Source organism: Bombina bombina, chromosome 5 (genome assembly GCF_027579735.1).
Source record: "Bombina bombina isolate aBomBom1 chromosome 5, aBomBom1.pri, whole genome shotgun sequence".
In the NCBI taxonomy this organism is placed as follows: domain Eukaryota; kingdom Metazoa; phylum Chordata; class Amphibia; order Anura; family Bombinatoridae; genus Bombina; species Bombina bombina.
The window spans coordinates 219,152,882-219,175,431 of NC_069503.1; positions in this window are offsets into that span (position 1 = coordinate 219,152,882).

Below are 22,550 nucleotides of genomic sequence, written 5' to 3' on the forward strand. Positions count from 1 at the left end.
TGAAAACAAAATCACAATACCTTGAGCACTTTGCTAGCTTGCTGCCTCTTAAGGATTTCAATATCACTAATATTAACTCTTTTTGCCCTCTTAATTTTTTTAAATATCATCCTTGGCCTGTCACAAAGAAATACATCTTCTACAGAGTGATAACTGAACTGTTGACCTTGCTTTCTCTTATAGGTGTATTACCACCTGCTTCTCCAATCACCCCTTCCCACTTTATGACCACCACATCTCAACTTCCTTTCTTGCATTCATTCCCACCATTTTTTTTAAATACAAATATCACTGCCATTGACCCATGGAATTTTTCAAACTCAGTCTGACCTAACCATTCTGTTCCACATTCATTGCCCCCAACAACATTTACAGCATTTAAAAAAAATGGTACCTCAAAAAATCCTTCTGCTCTTCTTAGCATTTATGATGGATATCAAGCACTCAAGCAGATTTCCTTCACTGTAAATTCACTCAGTCTGTACTGCTACATCTTTGCAGTGCACCTCACTAACTATAACTAAACTTATATTTTATCTCTTACATCTCAAATGCATTTTCCTCTGCTTTTAATTACCTCCTTCACCCTTGCCTACCTGTAACTTTACAGCTAAAGCAACATCATGCCGAGCCTCGAGATTCTTATATATGGATGATTTAGAACGGCTGTTAGCGCTACCAGTGTTGGAGAAGGAGTTTAATGCTGGGTGTTGCACGGCTGCTAGATTAGAGTGCTCTAATGTTAACCAGATGGGTGCTAACACTGACATCTAAATTAGGCCCTGTCAGTGTGACCTGCACTAAAAATAGAGCTTTTTATATTGCTTATGTCAAAAGTGATCTTGTTTGTGAGCATTCCATTCTTGGTTATTCTATAAATTCCCTGGCGTTCTTGTCCTTCTCACCCTGCTTTGTTACCTGGACTGTGCTATCTTTTTATCCCTTTGTTGCATCATCTGTTTCAGACTGCTTACTTGTTAACGACTGTTGCAGCTGTTTTATGGCTGCTCCCTTTGCTTACATATTTGGTTACTGTTGATTCTTCTGGCTTTTGACATTGTTGTGTATAATGACTACTCTATTGCACTTGCAACTCAGTTCCACCTGCCTACTCATACTGAGAGATTCCATCTGCTCCAGTTTCTGGAGCCTGCAGCATTAATGGTTCTGGTCGCCAAACAAGGTAACTCTCAGCTAACCTTACACATCTATTTACAATCTAAAAAAAATACTCTACCCAACTACTCTACTCCCAAAGCTATTCTGTCCTGATTTGACTGAGTGACTGAGGTTTCGGTATCTTTACTTCGTCCATCCTCAAAAAACTGTACTTTTGACCATATACATTCACAACTCATCCCTAATTTCAGTTCTCAATACTATGTTCTTCTATATGTGCTGCTTCTCTAGTCAGTAAGGCCACATGACAGACTAAGTATGTGCATATACTTAAAGGTTGATTTAAATACTTAAAGGATTATTTAAATAGGGCATGTCATTTTAAACAACTTTCCAATTTACTTTTTTTTTACCAATTTTGTTGCTTTGTTCTCTTGGTATTCTTAGTTGAAAGCTAAACCTAGAAGGATTATATGCTAATTTCTTAGACCTTGAAGGCCTCCTCTAATCTGAAAGCATTTTGATAGTTTTTCACCACTAGAGGGCGTTAGTTCATGTGTTTCATATAGATAACATTGAGCTCAGGCACGTGAAGCTCCTAGGAGTCAGCACTGATTGGCTAAAAATGCAAGTCTGTCAAAAGAACTGAAATAAGGGGGCAGTTTGCAGAGGCATAGATACAAGGTAATCACAGAGGTAAAAAGTATATTATTATAACTGTGTTGGTTATGCAAAACTGGGAATTGGGTAATAAAGGGATTATCTACCCTTTTAAACAACAAAAATTCTGGTGTTTACTGTCCCTTTAAGTAGGTACATGTATACTAAATCTGATGCTTATGTCATGTACCGATTTAATAAACTTTGTATAAATTTATAATAGCCACAACACTTAATAAGGTTTACAGAGCCCCACAAGCTTCCGTATCCCTCGAGTGACCGTCAGATGGTACCAGCAGGTCCAAATAGAGCTACCGTTCCATCTGATGTCTGTGAAGGAAAACAAGGGAATGCTATAGGCTTGGAGAAAAGGAAGGATATTGAAACTTCTGTGGACAATACAGGACATATGTGAGAACGGATTGTGATAATGTTTAAGGATTGATTAAAGTTTTTACTTTGCAAGTGCAACATTAAAAGTGCTTGTCAAGTTATTTTAATTTTATGCTTGAGTCCAGTTGCGCTTGTTTCTTCTTTTTTTCACAACACAGTTTGTATAAATTTAAGTATAAATTTCTATATTTTAGGATCCACCAGGAAAATTAGTTTTTAATATTCGGACTGATTCTCTTTGTCCTTCAAGAGATCGAGAATTTTGTGTGAAGCAGAGTCCTCCTTATTTGCCAGCGGTACTATCTAAATGTTGGCAATGACCCTTCAGAGCCGGAAAACTTTATAAAATGATTTGGAGGATATGGAATAATTATTTCCAGTACCTGTGTAATCTCAGGGTCAAGAGTTTTTACCCCAATCTGTTCATTGTCCAAAGGAATTTACAGTCCTGTCCTGGATTTAACATCCCTAAACATATTGGTCAGGATTCCCACTTGTATAATTGTATAATTTTTTTCCCTTCATTTAAAAGGTCAGTTTATGACTATTATAGACCTCAAGGATTCTAATTTGCACATACATATAAACAGGGATAACTTTCTGTTCATTAGGTTTGTATATCCGCAAATCATTGCAAGTTTGCAACTGTGTTGGATGCAATCTTGCCAGTGATCACAATCAGTACATTTCAGTTGCTCCATATCAGGATGACATACTAGTGCAAGATTATTTCCTGTCACTAGCTATTGCTCATACTCACAAGCTTCTGTCTTCTTTCAAGACCATGGTTGGAGTATCAATGTACCAAAATCTCCTTATATCCTGCTATAAGGGTAGCATTTATAGGAGTCATAACAGACTCAATTCTTATTGATCGAACTTCACATTATAAAGGTTCATAGGGAGTGTCCCTACAAAGAGATACATCCATCAGTAGCTCAGTGCATGGAGGACACAAAGTCTGTTTTTACCCTTGGGACATCCATTCCTTCATTAGTCTTGGTCTATTGTGCAGACGGATGCCAGTTTCTCAGGTTGGGGGTGGGCTGGGTTTCTCAAAGAGTGCAAGGAGTTTTGTATTCTGTATTGGACAACATCTCAGCAGTGGCCTATATAAATCATCAAGGGGGGTAACTGCAGTCCACTGGCCATGCAGGAAGTATCTTAAACTCTGTCTTAGGCAGAGAGGAGTCATTGCTCCCTATTGGCAATTCACATACCAGGTGTGAACAACTAAGAGGTGGATCATCTCAGCAGTCAATCAGTCCATCCAAGAGACAGGTATCTCTATTAGGACATTTTTGATCGCTCAGGACATAGATCTAATGGCCTCTCACTTAAATCACACGCTTCCAAGCTATACTAGATCAAAATATCCAAAGGCTTACATAATAGATAATTGGTATATCCATGGGACTTTCATCTAGCATACCTGTTTCCTTTGTTTGCTTTTTTTCCAAGAGTCATTACTTGGAAGTTAATGTCAGTAATATGATTTGCTCCAGCCTTGCCCCGCAGGACTTGGTATGCAGATATAGTGCAGATGTTCTCAAGCTCTCCATGGCTTATTCTTCTGAGACAAGAACGGTTGTCTCATGGTCCTCTTTGCCATCAGGATCTCAAGTCTTTAAATTTAATGGTGTGATCGCCTAGTTTTGAGACATAGAGGTTTCTCAGATTCATTCATTGAAACTTTGATGTGGGCCCGAAAACCTGTAACACAAAGAATTTATCACAAGATTTGGAAGGCATATTTTGAGTCGTGTTCTTCCCAAGGGTTTTCTTGGTATTCCTTTAGTTTTCTCAGGATGGCCTTGAAAATGTTTGTCCGCTAATTTCTAAAAGGTAAAGTTTCTGCTTTATCTGTTCTTTTTCATAGAAAGTTGGCTAAACTTCCTGAAGTTCAGACTTTTGTCCAGGCGTTAGATAGAATTAGGCCAATTGTGAAACCTATTTCTCCACCTTGGAATCTGAATCAACTTTTCTCTCGATTACAAGGTTCTTCTTTGAACCAATGTTTTCCACTGATAGCTACTACTATCTTGGAAAGTACTCTTACTATTATCAATCTCATCAGCAAGGACAGTTTCTGAGTTGTCAACCTTGTCTTGTGATTCTCCATTTCTAATTATTCACAAAGAGAAGGCTATACTTTGTAATAAATATGATTTTCTTCCTAAGGTAGTTTCTAAGGAAAATACCAATCAAGAAATAGTTGTTTCTTCATTGTCTTCGGATCCTGCTAACTCTAAATAGGGGCTATTACATAATTTTGATGAAGTCAATGATTTGAAGTTCTATCTTCAAGCTTCTAAATATTTCAGACATACTTCTAATTTGTTTTTCACTACTCTGGGACTCGTAAGGGGCAGAAAGTGTAATGCTCGTGGGATATTCCTCTATTGGATCAAACTTGGCCAGTAGTCTTCTTATCCCGGCGTCAAGTGGAATGGTAGGAAATATCCCAGAGCAGAGTGAGTTTGTGAAATGAGGTAAGCAGTACTCACAGTAGGCAGGGTAGTCCTTCATGGAAATAGGATGAAGCTAGAGAAGGGTCAAGACAGGCAGTAACAGTAACAGGAAGGCAATCCAGCAGAATAGCAGTTCAGGGGTAGACCAATAGAATGACCAGGAACAGGCAGGTGTCAGCAACAAAAGGAAATTCAGAAGAATAACAGTTCAGGGGTAAACCAATAGAATGGTCAGACAGGCAGAGTTCAGCAATAGTAAGGCAATCCAGTACTTTAGGGGTTAAGCAAGCAGAGATGTCAGACAAGCAGAGTTCAGTAACGTTATAGCAATCCAGCACTTTAGGGGTTAAGCAAGCACAGTGGTCAGACAAGCAGAGTTCAGTAACCATAAGGCAGTTCAGTAATAGTAAGTAACACAGCACCCAGGAGCACACACAGTAACACCTATACTTGGGCACAGGTGAGAGCAACTGAGGTACTTACATAGGGCAGGATTTGCGCCACAGGAGGGATCCGGAACCGGCATCAGAAGAGGGGCGTGCGGATGATGATGTCATGATGATGATGTCATCGTCGGCGCCTGAAGCCACCGCAGCATCCATGGCAACAGACAGAGGCTGCGGCGGCAGGAACAGCGCAACAGTGCAGCGGCGTGACAGCCCCCACTCAAGGGTTTCCTCCGGGAACCAGAGCCGACTTTAAAGGATGAGCAGCATGGAATCTGGAGACCAAAGATGGAGCATGTACATCACGGGCAGGAACCCAAGAATGATCTGCCACAGAGTAACCCTTCTAATGCACAATATACTGTAGTTGCCTGCGTCTGTATCTGGAGTCCAGGATTTTAGCCACCTCATACTCAGGGTCACCATGAATCAAGAGCTGAGGAGGAGGTGGTCAGAGCTGAGTATATCTGTTCTTGATGTAGGGCTTGAGTAGTGAGATGTGGAAGACTGGGTGTATGCGCAGGGTTCTGGGCACGGCCACTTTGTAGGCAACAAGAGACAGTCTTTTAAGGACTTTGTAAGGGCCAATATACCTAGGCCCTAATTTGTGACTGGGTTGACGTAGACAAATATGTTGATTAGAGATCCAGACACGTTCACCTACCGAAAAGTCACAAACAGAAGCCAATGTTGCCAATGAGTAAAAAGGTTAGTAACGTGTCAGTCTGCAGCAGGAACCCCTATGGACTGAACAGAAAGAGGAAAGACATGAGGTTGGTAGCCTGCTGCGGCTTAAAATGGAGAACATTGTAAAGAAGAGTGCCAATGAGTGTTCTTTGCCAGCTCAGCTAGGGGCAACAATTCAGACCAGTTGGTATGAAGAGAATTAACAAAAGTTCTGAGATAGGCTTCGAGATCTTGATTCACTCTCTATGTCAGCCCATTAGTCTAGGGATGGTAGCCAGAAGACAAGGAAACAGTGGTTCCAATCAATCTGTAAAAAGCTTTCCAAAAAGTAGAGACGAATTGTGGACCTCTGTCGGAAACAATATTCATGGGAATGCCATGCAGTCGTACCACATGTAACAGAAAAAGAGACGATAATTCTTGGGCAGATGGTAGTTTCTATAAGGGTACATAATGAGCCAGTCTGGAAAATTGATCCACCACGACCCAGATAACTGTATGATGGTCAGAAGGAGGGAGGTCCACAATGAAATCCATTGTTATATGTGCCCAAGGTTGTTTGGGAATGGACAACGGTTGGAGTAAGCCAGGAGGCAAGGATCGGGGAGTCTTATTGGCAGCACAAGTCATGCAGGCTTCACATAATCCTGAGCGTCAGACTTCATGGTAGGCCACAATACATGTTGGGAAAATAGCTTAAAAGTTCTTGTCAAACCAGGATGTCCTGAAAGTTTGCTATCATGAGCCCAGGATAGCACAGGGGTGCATAGGTTCAGTGGTACAAAGAAGATATCTGGAGCCACGGGGGCTTCAGGAGGCTTCCTAGACTGGGCACATTGCAGTCTTTGAAGAAGAGAGGTGTTAAGTTAAGCAACCACACAGGAGGGGGTATGATGTGTTCGATAGAATCTTCAGAGGAAACACTAGACTGAGGAAACTAAAGGGAAAGGGTGTCAGCCTTTTTATTCTTAGTCCCAGGAAGATAAGAGACCACAAAGTTAAAACTGGAAAAGAATAAGGCCCATCTGGCCTGTCAAGGATTGAGTCGATGAGCAGTCTCTAGGTATGTCAGATTCTTGTGGTCAGTGAGAATCTGAATGGGGTTTGCGCTACCCTTTAGCCAATGATGCCATTCAGTCAGGGTCATCTTAATGGCTTAGAGTTCACGATTACGAACATCATAATTTCTCTCTGCAGGAGTAAAGCGTTTAGAGAAAAAGGCTACAGGGTGTAACTTGGAGGTTAAAGAATCCCTTTGGGTTAAGACTGCTCCAGCTCCAATCTCGGAGGCGTCAACCTCTAAAGTGAACTGCAGGTCAGGATCAGGATGGCAGAGCACAGGAGCAGAACAAAAGGCTTTTCTTTTAGATGAAAGAAGGCATCCACGGCTTCTGGAGGCCAATTTTTGCAGTCTCTGTTCCGTTTAGTCAACTCAGTGAGTGAAGCAACTATTTGCGAAAAGTTCTTTATATTCCTCTACCAGACCAAACTTGGCCAGTAGTCTTCTTATCCCGGCATCAAGTGGAATGATAGAGTTAGTTTGTGAAATTGGTAAGCAGTACTCACAGTAGGCAGGGTAGTCCTTCATGGAAATAGGATGAAGGTAGAGAAGGGTCAAGACAGGCAGAGTCTGGTAACAGGAAGGCAATCCAGCAGAATAGCAGTTCAGGGGTAAACCAATAGAATGACCAGGAACAGGCAGGTGTCAGCAACAAAAGGAAATCCGGCAGTATAACAGTTCATGGGAAACCAATAGAATGGTCAGACAGGCAGAGTTCAGCAATGGTAAGGCAATCCAGTACTTTAGGGGTTAAGCAAGCAGAGATGTATGACAAGCAGAGTTCGTTAACGTTATAGCAATCCAGCACTTTAGGGGTTAAGCAAGCAGAGTGGTCAGACAAGCAGAGTTCAGTAGCGTTATAGCAATCCAGCACTTTAGGGGTTAAGCAAGCAGAGTGGTCAGACAAGCAGAGTTCAGTAGCGTTATAGCAATCCAGCACTTTAGGGGTTAAGCAAGCAGAATGGTCAGACAAGCAGAGATCAGTAACGATAAGGCAGTTCAGGAATAGTAAATAACACAGCACCCAGGAGCACACACAGTAACACATACTTGGGCACAGGTGAGAGCAACTGAGGTACTTACATAGGGCAGGATTCGCGTCACAGGAGGGATCCTGAACCGGCATTAGAAGAGAAGCGTGTGGATGATAACGTCAGTGCCTGAAGCCACCGCAGCATCCATGGCAACGGACAGAGGCTGCGGCGGCAGAAACAGCGCAACAGCGCAGCGGCGTGACAGAAAGCTACTAAGGTAGCATTGGCCTCTTGACTCAAAAAAGTGATTCACAAGGCTTACTTGAAGGCAGGAAAGTCACCTCCAAGAACAGTTACAACATCATGGGTTTTTAAAAAATGATGCATCTTTGCAGCAGATTTGCAAAGCTGCAACATGTTTTTTCTGTATACTTTTTTCAAATGTTATCGCTATGAAGTTTTGCTTTTTCACAAGCAGCTTTTGGCAGGAAAGTCCTTCAAGCCGCGGTGTTGGCTGAATAAGAACTGCCAGAAAAAATGTCATCCTTTCCGTAACATAGATCATCGGCTTGGGTATTAATCCCATATGTTATGGAGGACTGTGGACCATTATCATTTTAGAAAAGAAAACAAAATGTATGCTTACCTGATAAATTATTTTCTTTCGGAATGATGATGGTCCACATGCCCTGCCTGTTTCAATTTTTTTCGACGACAGTTCTAATGACATCTCTACAGACCCTGCTTTGCCTTTTCTACCTATATGTTTTGAAATAAATCTATATTTTTAGTGTCTGTTCGCTATACTTTTAGTGATATGCTAATATTCCTTTTAATAATCCCTTATGAATTATTATACCAACTATAAAATATTAACACACAATCACTAGCTTAATTATACTACTTGTAAGGACATTAACTCACAAGTCTTGCTTCAACAATGTAAACTTTTATTACAATGAGGCTATATAACATTAATACATCATATGCAGATTAAATATAATTACACATATGCAGATCACATATAAATACACAGCACTGAATTAAACATCAATATTACACTAATACACATGCCCATTCTATGTGAGAGTAGTGTGATGTAATGGAGGTTTTCAGCAGAGAGATACTCACATGTTGTTATCAGAGCAGAATCCCAGAGACAAAATAGAAAGAACTTGTGTGTGTGTGTAGGGTCTTTATTGTAAGTTTCCATCCTTCCCCCAATGATGATGTCACTCATACCCAACCCCCTTATCCTATCCAGGTATATGGTTACCAAGCATGCCATGAGGTTGGGGGTAGTGAAAATAGCCTTCTGAACAAAATGGCCCTTATGGCTATATCTTCACACAGCTGGTCATAATTAGCAGACAGTGTCCTAAGACTCCTGGTAATGGGATCTCTGTAGATTCCAAAGTGACTTTTCTCCTCATCCCAGTATATTTGAATGAGGATTTAAACCCTTCCTGACCAACGCTGTATTTCTTTCATTCCATTATTATATTTCCCCCTATTGGCAATGTAGGTTACCGTACTCTTCCATTCCAATGGGTGTTTTATATGAGTGACTCTGCTAGAACATTCCTAACCCCACCTATGTGTGATGGCTATATTAGTGTACTAAGGATGTTTCCATTCGCATACCATAATATAAGTGATATACACGTGCAATTAATGATTTTAAATAACAGCACATACAAATTTGAATAATTAAACATAATATAGAAATAAATAATATGATTATAAATGGATGTATGAACAGATTTCCCAATGCAGAACCCCATGATGACTGTTTAGAAAAGGAATTTGATCATTTATGCTACAAGGTAGAACTTGACATCTCTGTAAAAGTATGTTCAATTCTTTGTAGTTACTGTTCCTGATGGTAAAAATTTACATGAACACTTCCCCAAAATTTTTAAGATGTTCCAGTAACACAGAATCATTTTGCAATAAGGTTACACATTTTTGCCAAGGTGCATCATCTACTAATATTGGGGTTATGAGTGGAGCCCCCAAGGTTATATGTGAGTAACTGTGGGACAGTGAAGTTAAACTGTAGTGAACTTATCCTCACAGGGTGCCCAGTAATACAATAAATCCCTGGTGTGATTTGTTCCTTTGAATTTTACTTGTCAAACCATACATGCACCTCATCTTTAGGTTTCAAAGAAATAAAACACACCTTTCCTTGTCCTAATGGAAAAATAATATCTTGGGGAATAACTTTCTCCCACAAAACCATTGCAATATGAGTGATTATGCCAACAGGCATCAATAATTATTCTTGCCTGGTTAGGTAGACATAAAACTTTAGAAGGAAACATTATGCAGCCAGACATGTCTACCTGTTCCATATGGGAACCATTCCATATAAAATTTGGGAACTCTAACTCATGATGTAAAATATGAGATTCTGTGACAGGTGTTCCTAGTGAAAACAAATTATAAACATTCTGATAGGTACCACTAGTGGGCACAAATGACGTAGGCCTGCATATATTTTCCCTGCAACCTAACCAACTGTTTAACCATAATTCTTTGTGTTCTGATGCAAAATTGTTAACTGACTGCTCCCATCCTCTCAAAGGTGTATGGCTATTTTCCATAGCCTGTGCTATTAATTTAAAGTCAGTTTATAATTCTGTTTGTATGGAAATACACACAAAATCCCAGGATACTGCCATTAACCTACTAATTACTCCTATTAGTATTTCCTCTGTATGTTGAATGGCAGGACCCTGAACTTGAATGACTGTCTGTGTCAGTGTCTCTACCAGGGTGTTTATCATTTGTTGTGTATGAATCCCTTTTGAATTTAACATCCCCTGAGACTGTAAGGTTGTTGTTAAGCTGGATATGTCAATGGAGTTTACTACCCCTAACCCTGTTCCCACACCTTCCAAAACTGTATCCACAATATCCCTCCTAGTCCTTCTCCTAGTACCTTCTGCCTATTTAACTAATGCTTTTTCCATAGTGGCAGTAATTCTGGAATAATTTTGGTAATGTGTGGAAACTAGCCAATTATTTTAATCCTCCACGTGATAAATTGGAATGTGGCATCCCTCAATACTGGAAGTGGCTTGTCTGTACTTATTTGAAATGGACAGCTAGAAACAACCCTTTTCCCCTCACACATTGGAGTATTGTCATAATGCTTCATCTTTGGTGTAGTGATTAAAGTAGAATAGGTCAAAGGTGCAAAAGTAGTTGTTTCCCTTTTTTGATCTATTCTTAAGTATACTTCAATCCCGCCACCAAAGTTGGAAGCTGTAACTCTCCAATGAATCCCTTCTCCAATTTTCTGTTCAAATATAACCTTGGTTATATTATAGTTATCGCCATTGATAGTGTGAATAGGATTAGCAAATGTTGTAGACACAGAAATAACTTCTCCCACCAGACCTACAGTCCATTTTCCCCAAATCACCCACTTACATTCCAATTCCACTTTATTACCCTGATTGACCCTCCAAAAACCGGTTATATTGTCTTTATGTTTTTCAGCAAATATTTCAACCCTCCCACCCGCATTAAAAGTCAATTGTCCCAAACAATCTTTGTTAAGGTCTTGAGAACTCCAGAAGCTTGTCCATACTCTGATAATGTTGCTAGAGCTCCATCTGTGACTCCTTGTGAGGTTGCGGATTTAAAGTTCATTACAGTTACAAATTGGAAGTTTTTGCAATAACACCCACACAAATACAAAGAGGTTGGTGGCGATCATTCCTCTCAGGTTCCACATAATGAAATCTGTCAAAAAGATTGAGAGAATATCAGTTCTTAGCAGAAATATCTACAGCTGGGGCAATTGTCCCTTTATACAATTTACATTGGCCAACATGGAGCCATTTGTAACCAGACTACCTTCTGGTTTTCCCAGGGGTTGATCTTTCTATTTTAATCAGTGTCACCCAATTTGTCCAAAATTCTATAAGGCCCTTCCCAATTTGCATCCCAGCGAGAATTTTTGTGAAAATGTTTAATCATGATCAACCCCCCCTTCTCAAACAGAGTTTGAGGTGTAGATGAAAATTTACAATCTGTTGGGGCCATATTAGAGGCAGTAAAAAGTAGCAGTAAGCTCAACTGCTCCTGAATTTGGGAGAGATATTGATCTCTAGACACAGATTCTCTCAAGGGAGTAGACAATTGTGGTTCACCTGAGTGGCCTAATGCCATATTTCTCCCTGTCATGAGCTCATAGGGAGAACACTTAGTAGCATTTGATGGTGTAGCTCTAATAGCCATTAGAATTGCTGGAAGATGTGTGACCCATGATTTACCATACTGGGAAAGCATTTTGGACAATTTTGTTTTTTATGTGCGATTAATGCGCTCAACTATACCAGAGGATTGTGGACTATATGGTACATGAAATCCTGTCTGTATTCCCAGTAGGGAACAGAGATTTTGCATTACATGACCTGTAAAATGTGTACCCCTGTCTGATTCAATGTGTGTTGGAAAACCCCATCTTGAGAAAACATGTTCCCACAGTGCTCTGGCAGTAGCCTGTGCAGTATCACAATGAAGTGGAATAGCCTCAACCCATTTTGAAAAAATATCTACAATTACTAGGGCATACCTAAAACCCCCTTTGATAGTGGAAGCGGGCCTATAAAATCAATTTGTATAGCTTTCCAAGGGCCATATACTACTGGTATTCTCTAGAGAATGGGTCTCTGACCGGATTTATTTGAGCACAAATTAAACACTCTTGTAGACATTTTAAACAGGTTTCTGCAAAATCTGGCCAATGCAGGGGCGTATTTAGGTTTTGTGCTGCCCTAGGCACTCAAAATTCTTCTGCCCCACACCAGGTTTAAGGCCTTTTTTTAGACATAATATTTTTGGGGCAGGGTGTAAAAAATTTAAAAAAAATAATGTCTTTTTAAGTAGATGTTTACCAGGGCTTGCATTCACTCTGGTCACACACACACACACACACACACACACACACACACACACATATATATATATATATATATATATATATATATATATAAAGACATTATTTTGCAAGTTTATATCATAAAAAAATATCCTTCACTGTATGGTAGTTTGTCAGTAGGTAGTTGTTTAACCTTAAACATCTTCTTTGGTGATTTACAGTTATTTAAGCAAAACATATGCTTGGATAAATATGTAATGAATATACAAACTGGCCTTTAAAAGTACTTAAAAATACAACAGTAGTTATGATAGGTTTAGGAATTGTATCATAGGGGATAAAGTCACATGATACAATCATAATAAAGCACAGTATATACTTGTATTGTTACTGAATGTATTAAATGCATACAGCATATTTGCAGTTGTGTTTTAAGTCACATCGTTGTATAGATTCAGCAATAACTACTTATTCTTTGCATGTATGACAGATAGACAAACAGTAAATGTACAAGTATTTAGTGACTAATCCGTTTAAGTATTTTAATGCCTAATGAAGATGTATTGAAGGGAGAAAGGCATATGCTGTTTCACAGTGGTCACGTTGTAGTGCACACTGCACGGTGTAGTCTGTGTGAGTCTCAATCACGCGGTGGAGCCAGGAAGAATACTGCATTCCCTCTCAGTCCAGGCCAGGCTGCGCAAGTGAGCTCCGCCTCCACTGTCACCACGTCATCGCACCCACATATAATCCCATAGGATAGCAATAGCCGGGCCAGCCATTTAAGTCATTAGTAATTGGTTGATTTAGCCACCCGGCCCTGAGTTCAGTAGAGTGGCCCTAGGGACTCAAAATTCTGCTGCCCCTTAAAAATCTGCTGCGCTAGGCACCGGGCTTGTTGGCCTATGCCTTAATACTGGGCCAATGACATTTTTGCCTTAATTGGTACTCTAATGCACTTTGGCCAATATGCCCAAGAAGAGAATGTGTTTGCTCTGTTATAGGTCCCTGCAAATGACTTGGGACCACAAAAAACAAATTAGCCTGTGGATCAGTGAGATTGGAATAACATATTAACCCATTACAAATTGAATATTGGGAGTGTTTGCTGTTCCTGTAACAGAGGGAAAAGGTTAGGATCTTTAGCTTGTTCTGTTTTGCAAATCAGGTACATCTGGATCTATAATTGTAACCTTTGCTATGTGTGCCACTGTATCTTTAGATGCAACATGTTCTCTGCATGCTTCCTGTGTCTCACTGTCATTCTCATCTGATTGACATGGTTCCCCATCTAAAGCTGCCTGTTTGGCTAACATGTCCACATGTGCATTTTTTGTGAATGTTCATCTGTGAAATGTGTGTGTGCCTTAACTTTAACAATAGCTGACTGCAATGGGTGTTGTGTTCCCCCAATCTACCAATTTCTTAAGGGCTTGAACATGTGACAATAGTTTGCCTGCTGAGTCTACCATTCCCCTTAGATTCCAAATTGTTAAGTACTCTGTCAGTGATCTGGTAACATAGGCACTGTCACTGTATATACAAATGTCTTATGTGTCAAACCTGTGGCAAACCATAGAAATTGTTTCTAATTCTGCTCTCTGTGCTGAGAATGATCGTGGTAGCATAAATTTAAGAGCTAATTGTTGAGGTGCGACCCAAATAGCAAAAACAGTATTAAATTGACCACCCTGCCAACATCTTGAACCATCTACATAAATTTGTAAATCTTGGGGAGAAGTTTTGTCCCTGAACAATTTATAAGGTGATTCCCTGTGTGTGAATGTCTCTGTGCAGTCATGGGGTTCCCCCTGAGTGTGCATTAGTTGGGTAATAATGTGTATTTTGCATTGTGTTGTACAGTGATGTCACAATGTTGCAAATCTATTAACCACCTAGTCACTCTTTGTGTTGAAACCCCACTTAATGTTTTATAGGGGTGTGTGTTGTTTGGAGGATGAGCTTCCCAAATCCCACTATATGCTCAGTAGCCTGAACTGACCAATGCACCCCTAACAAAGCCTTGATACATGAGTCATATCCTTTCTCTACTGGAGTAAGAAGTCTGGAAAAATAGCCAACAGGCCTCCATTTTTCAGCCCTCTCCTGCAGTAGGACTGTGGAAATAGAAGTGTCAGATGTGTATGTTTGTGAAGCAAATGGGGCCTCCCTGACCACTGTGGTAAGGGCAGGGGGTAATGCTAAACCTTCATTTAACACTTTAAATGCTTCCTCATGGTCTGCACTCCAAGGAATTTTCCCAACATCTTCCCCCTTCAAAAGATCATAGAGGGGTTTTGCTTTTTCAGCAAACCCTTCAATGTAATTATTTGAAAAATTTACCAAGCCTAAGAATTGTCTTAAGGACTGCCTATGCAAAGGTCTGGGCACCTGACGTATGGCTGTAACTCGTTCCCTAGTAGAGCATCTTGTACCCCTTTGAATTGATACTCCCAAAAATGTCACCTTTTGTCTCATTAATTGTGCTTTTGAAGTGTTTAACTTGAGGCCTGATTCAGCAATCAAGTTAAACAGTTCATTCAACCGCTCCAAATGTTCCTCTACGGTCTCTGTTTGTAACAAGATATCATCTACATATTGTATTATACTTTCTGGGACTGAGAATGTTTAAAATATCTCTGCTAATGCTTGGTGAAAGTATGCTGGAGAGCTATGAAATCCCTGAGGCAAAGAATTGAAACAATATTGAATGTTAGAAAAGCAGAAAGCAAACTTATATTGGCATTCTGGGGCTAATCTGACACTCCAAAAACCATTACTTATAGCCAGAACGGAATACCACCTACATGTGGCATTCAGTTTGGATACAACTTCAGTAGTAGAAGCAACTAAATTTGTAACAGGTGGGGTAACTTTATTCACCTATTCATTCTTATGTTGAGCCCATATGTCAGGGAAATCCATGACCAGTCTCTTCAAATCAGGATGACTTTCAGTATCCGGCCACACCCTTTCTGAAGGAACTGATGCAATGGATGCCATAGGACTGAGGTAAGAGACATCTAACATAACAGGCTTTCTCCCTCTAGTATCCCTCCACAACACATTGTTACACAGGTCCACTATCATCCCTTCTGATCTCATTATATCAGCACCAAGTATTGTACCCTCTGTGTTTTTGCTCTGCCAAATGGGAATTTCCTTAGTCAACTGATTGTCTAGTGTCATAGTCACATTTGGGATAAGGGATGCTTGGGACTTTGATCCCCCAAGTCCCACAAGAAATCTTTGTCTTGTCCCCTGTGGGGGACTTAATGGTAAGTCTGTCAGAGTCACTGAAGCTCCTGTGTCTATGAGAAGTTTTGTGTGATGGTCCTCAATCACACCATAGACACAGGGGCATCCAGAATTATCCCTAAAGGTGTTACATATAAGGGCCATGTCATCCAGGGCCTGAGGTCCTGCGGTAGTAAGTCAGAGCAGGAAATCATAGGAGAATTATTTTCATAATTCTTTTCATGATATCCAACATCCCCTCCCCCCACAGTCATCACTTTTAAAGCTTCATGCGCTGGGCCATACAGATTAGTACCAGGCCTAAGCTTTTTTATCTGGGGGCTTAATCTTGTTATTTTTCCCTTTCCTGCCCTGCCTCAGTTTCCTTCTAAATTATCTTTAAAAATCTGCTATCTACTCGTCTGTGCCCATATTTATTACAATAATGGAAAGTACCCAAGAAGGGTCCCTCTGAATATTTTTGTTTCCCTTCATTAGTGGTTACCACAGCAATCCTGTGTTGCCCTATGTTCCTTTTCTTTAGAATGTTTTGCCTAGCCTTTCCTATAATAGATAACACACCCTCTAGTGTATTCTTTTCCTCAGCCATCATTTCTATGCTAGGGTCCAAGTATGTGAACCTTTTAATTAAATATTGCAACATATCATCTGGGGTCTGCTCAGGTGAAACTCTATAAGGGAATATTTACCAATGTGCGAGCGGACATGATACGAAGTAGCGTATCATGTCTGCGACACATCGATAAATGCAGACAGCATACTCTGTCGGTATTTATCATTACACCAGCAGTTCCTGTGAACTGCTGGTGCAATGTCGCCCCCTGCAGATTCGCAGCCAATTGGCCGCTAGCAGGGGGTGTCAATCAACCCGATCGAATTCGATCGGTTTGATTTCTGTCTGCTGCAGGACAAGTTGATTTCTGTCTGTCAGGTGGACAAGTTATGGAGCAGCGGTCTTTAGACCGCTGCTTCATAACTTCTTAATAACTTCTGTTTCCGACAAGCCTGAAGGCTTGACGGAAACAAGGGGCATCAAGCTCCATACGGAGCTTGATAAATATGCCCCTATGGGTCAATCTATATACTTGTTCAAATTTAGCTGCAAATACCCATGGGTCATAATTTAATGCTACTTGCATTTCTGCAAGAAATTGACTGTCTAAATCTCTACTCCCTGTGACTAGTTTACAAACAGCTTTTAATCTGTCCCCATCTGAACCCCATTTATCCTCCTTAAACCAATCTGTGTTCAAATTAAAGGATTACTTTCTTTTACATTTTTACATACAAAATACTAAGATATTATATTTCATTATCATATATTAAAACTTACTGTCGTTTATTTTCCTAAAAACGAAGCATTCAAACGTTTTATTTTTGATAATTATCTAGCCGCAATGCTGCCTGGAAGCCAAATCTTTAACATTATACATGCTTCTTTAGGACATGTTAGTAAATACATCTACTTTTACATCATACACTTGAAAGAGAGGTTTTAACATTACCAGTTGTCTCATTACTTTATTTCTATCTTGCATTTTAATGGTAGTTGTTACCAGGGATTGTGTTCCAGGAGAGGTGGTAGAGAAAAGTAAATTTTGCGATTGAGTTAAATTTCTTCCCTTGATCTTAAACTGGGTATTAGTGATAAAGTATCTGTTTGGTGCTCTGGACTTAAAGTTTTTGATTTAGATATCTGTGGAGTTAGTATGGGAATGTGTGTGTGCTCTCTGTATTTTGTGTGTGATCAAATCTTTCCTCACTGTGTGGAATAGGCACCCTCCCCCCTCAACATGTGGCATAGGCACCTTCCCCCCATCAGCATGTGACCCATCTTCTTCAGAAGCAGATGGATTCTCCTAATTTAAAACCGCAATAGGGGTTAAGTTTGCTAGCCCCTGACTCAATGAAGCTATAAGTTCTCCTCTGGCATCAAAATTTTCCTCCAAGGTGTAAATATATTCTGCATTTACACCACATGTGGGACAATTCTCATCTAATAAGTTAACATTGCTTTCTGTTACTATGGCTATTGGGGAATGTCTAGTGATTGCTCTATTCAATTGGTCTTTGATTGCTAACAACAGTTTCATGCAATTCTGTAATTTAGACTTTTCTTTTGTTAAACAAAACCTCTTTTTATTAATAAGCTTATTTTCATTCTCACATTGCAACCATAAACATTTCAGTATTTTAACTATATTAGTATTCTCATCAATAACAAGCTCAAATGTGCTACATTCTGCATATTTAACAATTAATTCCATACTTACACTTTGAAGTGTCTTCAGACTGCCAGCAAATCAGATTCATGTCCTGCGTGGCTGAGATTTTTGTGTCTGGATCGACTGAGTCCTGGCCAGGGACCTATTGCTGAAGCGCTCAACTCAAAGACAGTATAGCAACAGAAAAACTAGGTTTAATTTTTGTCCAAAAATCATACTTGTATTATAGAAAAGAGTATGGATTTATCTCCCTTTAAAACAAGTGTATGTTGGTAAGAAAAGTTGTAGGTGGCTCGCCAATTAAATAAATCTATATTTCTTAGTGTCTGTTCGCTATACTTTTAGTGATATGCTAATATTCCTCTTAATAATCCCTTATGAATTATTATAACAACTATAAAATATTAACACACAATCACTAGCTTAATTATACTACTTGTAAGGACATTAACTCACAAGTTTTGCTTCAACAATGCTAACTTTTATTACAATGAGGCTATATAAACATTAATACATCATATGCAGATTAAATATAATTACACATATGCAAATCACATATATATACACAGCACTGAATTAAACATCAATATTACACTAATAAACATGCCCATTCTATGTGAGAGTAGTGTGATGTAATGGATGTAATTGAGGTTTTCAGCAGAGAGATACTCACATGTTGTTATCAGAATCCCACAGACAAAAGAGAAAGAACTTGTGTGTGTGTAGGGTCTTTATTATAAGTTTTCATCCTTCCCCCAATGATGATGTCACTCATACCAACCCCCTTATCCTGTCCAGGTATATGGTTACCAAGCATGCCATGAGGTTGGGGGTAGTGCAAATAGTCTTTTGAACAAAATGGCCCTTATGGTTATATCTTCACACAGCTGGTCATAATTAGCAGACAGTGTCGTAAGACTCCTGGTAATGTGATCTCTGTAGATTACAAAGTGACTTTTCTCCTCATCCCAGTATATTTGAATGAGGATTTAACCCATTCCTGACCAACGCTGTATTTCTTCCATTCCATGCCATTATAACATGTTTCCTATTTTCTACTTTGATATACATTAAACTAAGAAAGAGATAGGAAGTGTGAGGGATTTTAAGCTCTTATATGGGTTCTATACCTCCTTCTAGAAGTGGGAAATATATCCCATATGTTATGGAGGACTATGGAAAATCATCACTTTGAATGAAAATAATTTATCAGGTAAGCATACATTTTGTTCTTTCTCCCCTCCAATCTACATTGAACACATCATTTAAATGGCCACAGATGACCTTTTCATTGCCTAAACAAAAGACCACTGTCCATACTTCTATTGTATTGATCACATGATGTTGACACTACCCTCATCTGCACATCACTGATCTTCTCCATTTATTTTATTGGAAATGTAATCATCTTCAATATTTATAATTATAAGAATATGATGGTATCTAATTATTTCCCGCTATGGATATATTACAATGTCTCTCCTATGATCCATTTTAAATGCATCCGATTCATACATGTTGTAAATCATTTTGCATTGCCTTCTACACCCTGCCAGTCCCTCTTGTTGCTTACCCTTAAAACTGGTTTAATTCTCCTTGGCCCATAATAATCTTTCCTACATCCTGCCTAAGATCTTCTAAATGAGTAAAGTGGATTGCTTCACTGTAATTCAGAGCTGTTGCGTTACAGGATTTTAAATTAAGCAAGGACGGAAAGTTCCTACAGGGTGGTGTTTTTAACAAATTTCTCCACTCAACAAATCTTTTTTTACAGATTGATATGTTGACATAAAATGTTCTTCAAGCTTTTGCAATGCATATGTAAATAAACATCTGATAGTACTCTCTGATACTGCTTTAAAACAGTGACATTTTCTTGAACCTGGAATTCTCTCACACTTATCAAACATGTCCTTGAGTTTCAGTTCATAAAATTCAGTTACTTCCATGCTTTTGACATAGATGTATGTAACCTCCTTAATCTTCTCATTGCAAAAGAGGAACATATCTTCAGGGGTGGGGATTTTGGTAACACCTGGACCAAGAAACATCATTTATATCTACTGTGGAGTCGACAAAGCATGGGCTCCCTTGAACAGTGTTCTGAGAAAACTGACACCTGCCGAGTTGATTAATGCAGGTGAGACTGAGAGAGGAAGTCTTACAGCTTCTAATCAAACATGTATCTTGAAATTGTGGTGTATCAATCATAAACATAATTAGTGTAAAATACAGTTAATTTTTATTACTTGTTATGCTTATATTACAACTTGTCACTTCTCAAAATGCATGAATAAAGTAGGCTTTATACCGTAGAGGACTTATATCTGTAAAAATCTTAGGTTCCTATCTGGCACCCCACTAAAGGTAATCAACCTGAAAGTGAGTAGAAATGTTAGAACATTGCCCTTTATCACCCATAAAAAAAAGAAAAAGAGAAGCCTCAAACTTTAAATGTTCTGCATGCACCCTTCCCATTATAAATTGATCGCAGGTGTCTTGCGAGTTAGCCGACGTCACGGCCTTCATGATTCTGCTAGGTGACCATTGAGGATAAAATATACATGCGCAGTCTTGCAATCTGGATTGATATTATTGGAGTCCATCCTTGGTTTCAAGCTAACTGTGAGGTCATCTTTAGATGAGCAGACATCATACATCTTATGGAGTGAGTATATTGCACCCTTATTCATTGGTGTGTACATACACAAGTCTGTTTCCTTTCGCCACCAGAAAATTAGAAGATATCTACATATCCATAACACAATACCAAGACCAGCGCCATCTATCTTTGAAATCTTGCCTCTACTAATATGCGTTAATTTGTGTGAGTACTTCGTGTGAGTGCTTTTGAAATCACAATGTTTACATGTTTTTGCACTTGGAACTTTTTCTTTTTCATAGGTAAGGCAATATTTCAGCCCAGAGTGATGGGCTCTGTGATCTTTTATAAGAACTCCCACACCTGAATCCTCCAGGTGGGAGTTCCCATAATTAGGACATGGGCCTTTAAATCTAGGCAGTGCACGGCCACAGGGAGCAGCAAGAAAGCAAGAGTCTCTGTGTCTCTCCGCGTGGGACGCTGAGATGAATAGGAAGCTATTTTCAGCATTTTACGATACTGGAGGGGCCGGGAGTTCCTGGTAGGTCCCTGACACCCTTCTTGGTAGGCTTCCCTAATGTATGCTTTCATCAGTGTGTTAGAGGAACGATATATAAAATATAACAAATGTGACCACAATTAAACAGCACTTCTTAACTTTTTCACTGAAAAGCTAAAACATTATTGTTTTTAATACATTGTAACAATAAATTAGAAACGGTTTTACCTGAGCTTCATTGTTATCGAGCGCAATACTTTGAGCTAATGTAGCTCTATTTCATGTGATCACATCGTTAAATATCAGTGGGATTATACAGCTGCACTATGGAAGTTTTTTTCTTTCTCTTTTGAAGTTTTAAAGAACAAGAAGATTTTATACACTTGTGAACATTTATATACAGAGGACTTTCTCTTTACTATTGTTCACAGACAGGCTTATTTGTCTATTATTTGTGCACAGTGTACTATTGTCACAATGTAGTGGGCATCCTATTGCATAGGAAATTACATTTTAATTTCCTGAATGAAGTTTTGGATAGTGATGGCAGGTATATTATATTAGTTGGGTTGATTTACCACAGATTGCTCCCTCTGGTTAATGTGTTCTTCTCCAATATTAATCAAGCCTCTTTTCTAAGTAAGATCATCAAAAAGTACTAGAGGTTAAAAAAGGAACCATAATCCTAGGAGAAGATTTCAATGTGGCCATAGACTGTTCTTATATAAGGAATTCTGTCTCAAAGCGCACATTGAAAGCAATAGATAAGTGTCTATATGAGGCTACCCTAATAGATAGATACATGGCGTCTTTTCCCCCCATTAACAGAGATTATAATTTTTTTTCATTTCCCAATGGAGTCTATTCAAGACTAGACTATTTCTTTATAGATCAGGTTGGCCTATCCCAAGCATTAAATGCAGAAATTAAACCCACTGCATGGTCTGATCATGCCATGGTCCAACTCGATCTTTACTGGTCTACGTTCCCATTACACTCTTGTATGCAGAATGGATGATACACTTCTCCATAACACTAACATTGTGTAGAAATGATCTAAATCCAGAGATTAATATTTTAACTTAAATTACATAGATCAGCTAGATATTAAATTGTTATGGGATGTCCATAAAACTGTGATAAAGGGAGAAAATATTGAATTAAGATTCCAAACTTAAAAACTTCACGCTTCCAGATACAAAACATTGGTCATGAATCTAAAAGAATCAGAGAGGAAACATAAAAAAAACCCTGCGGAT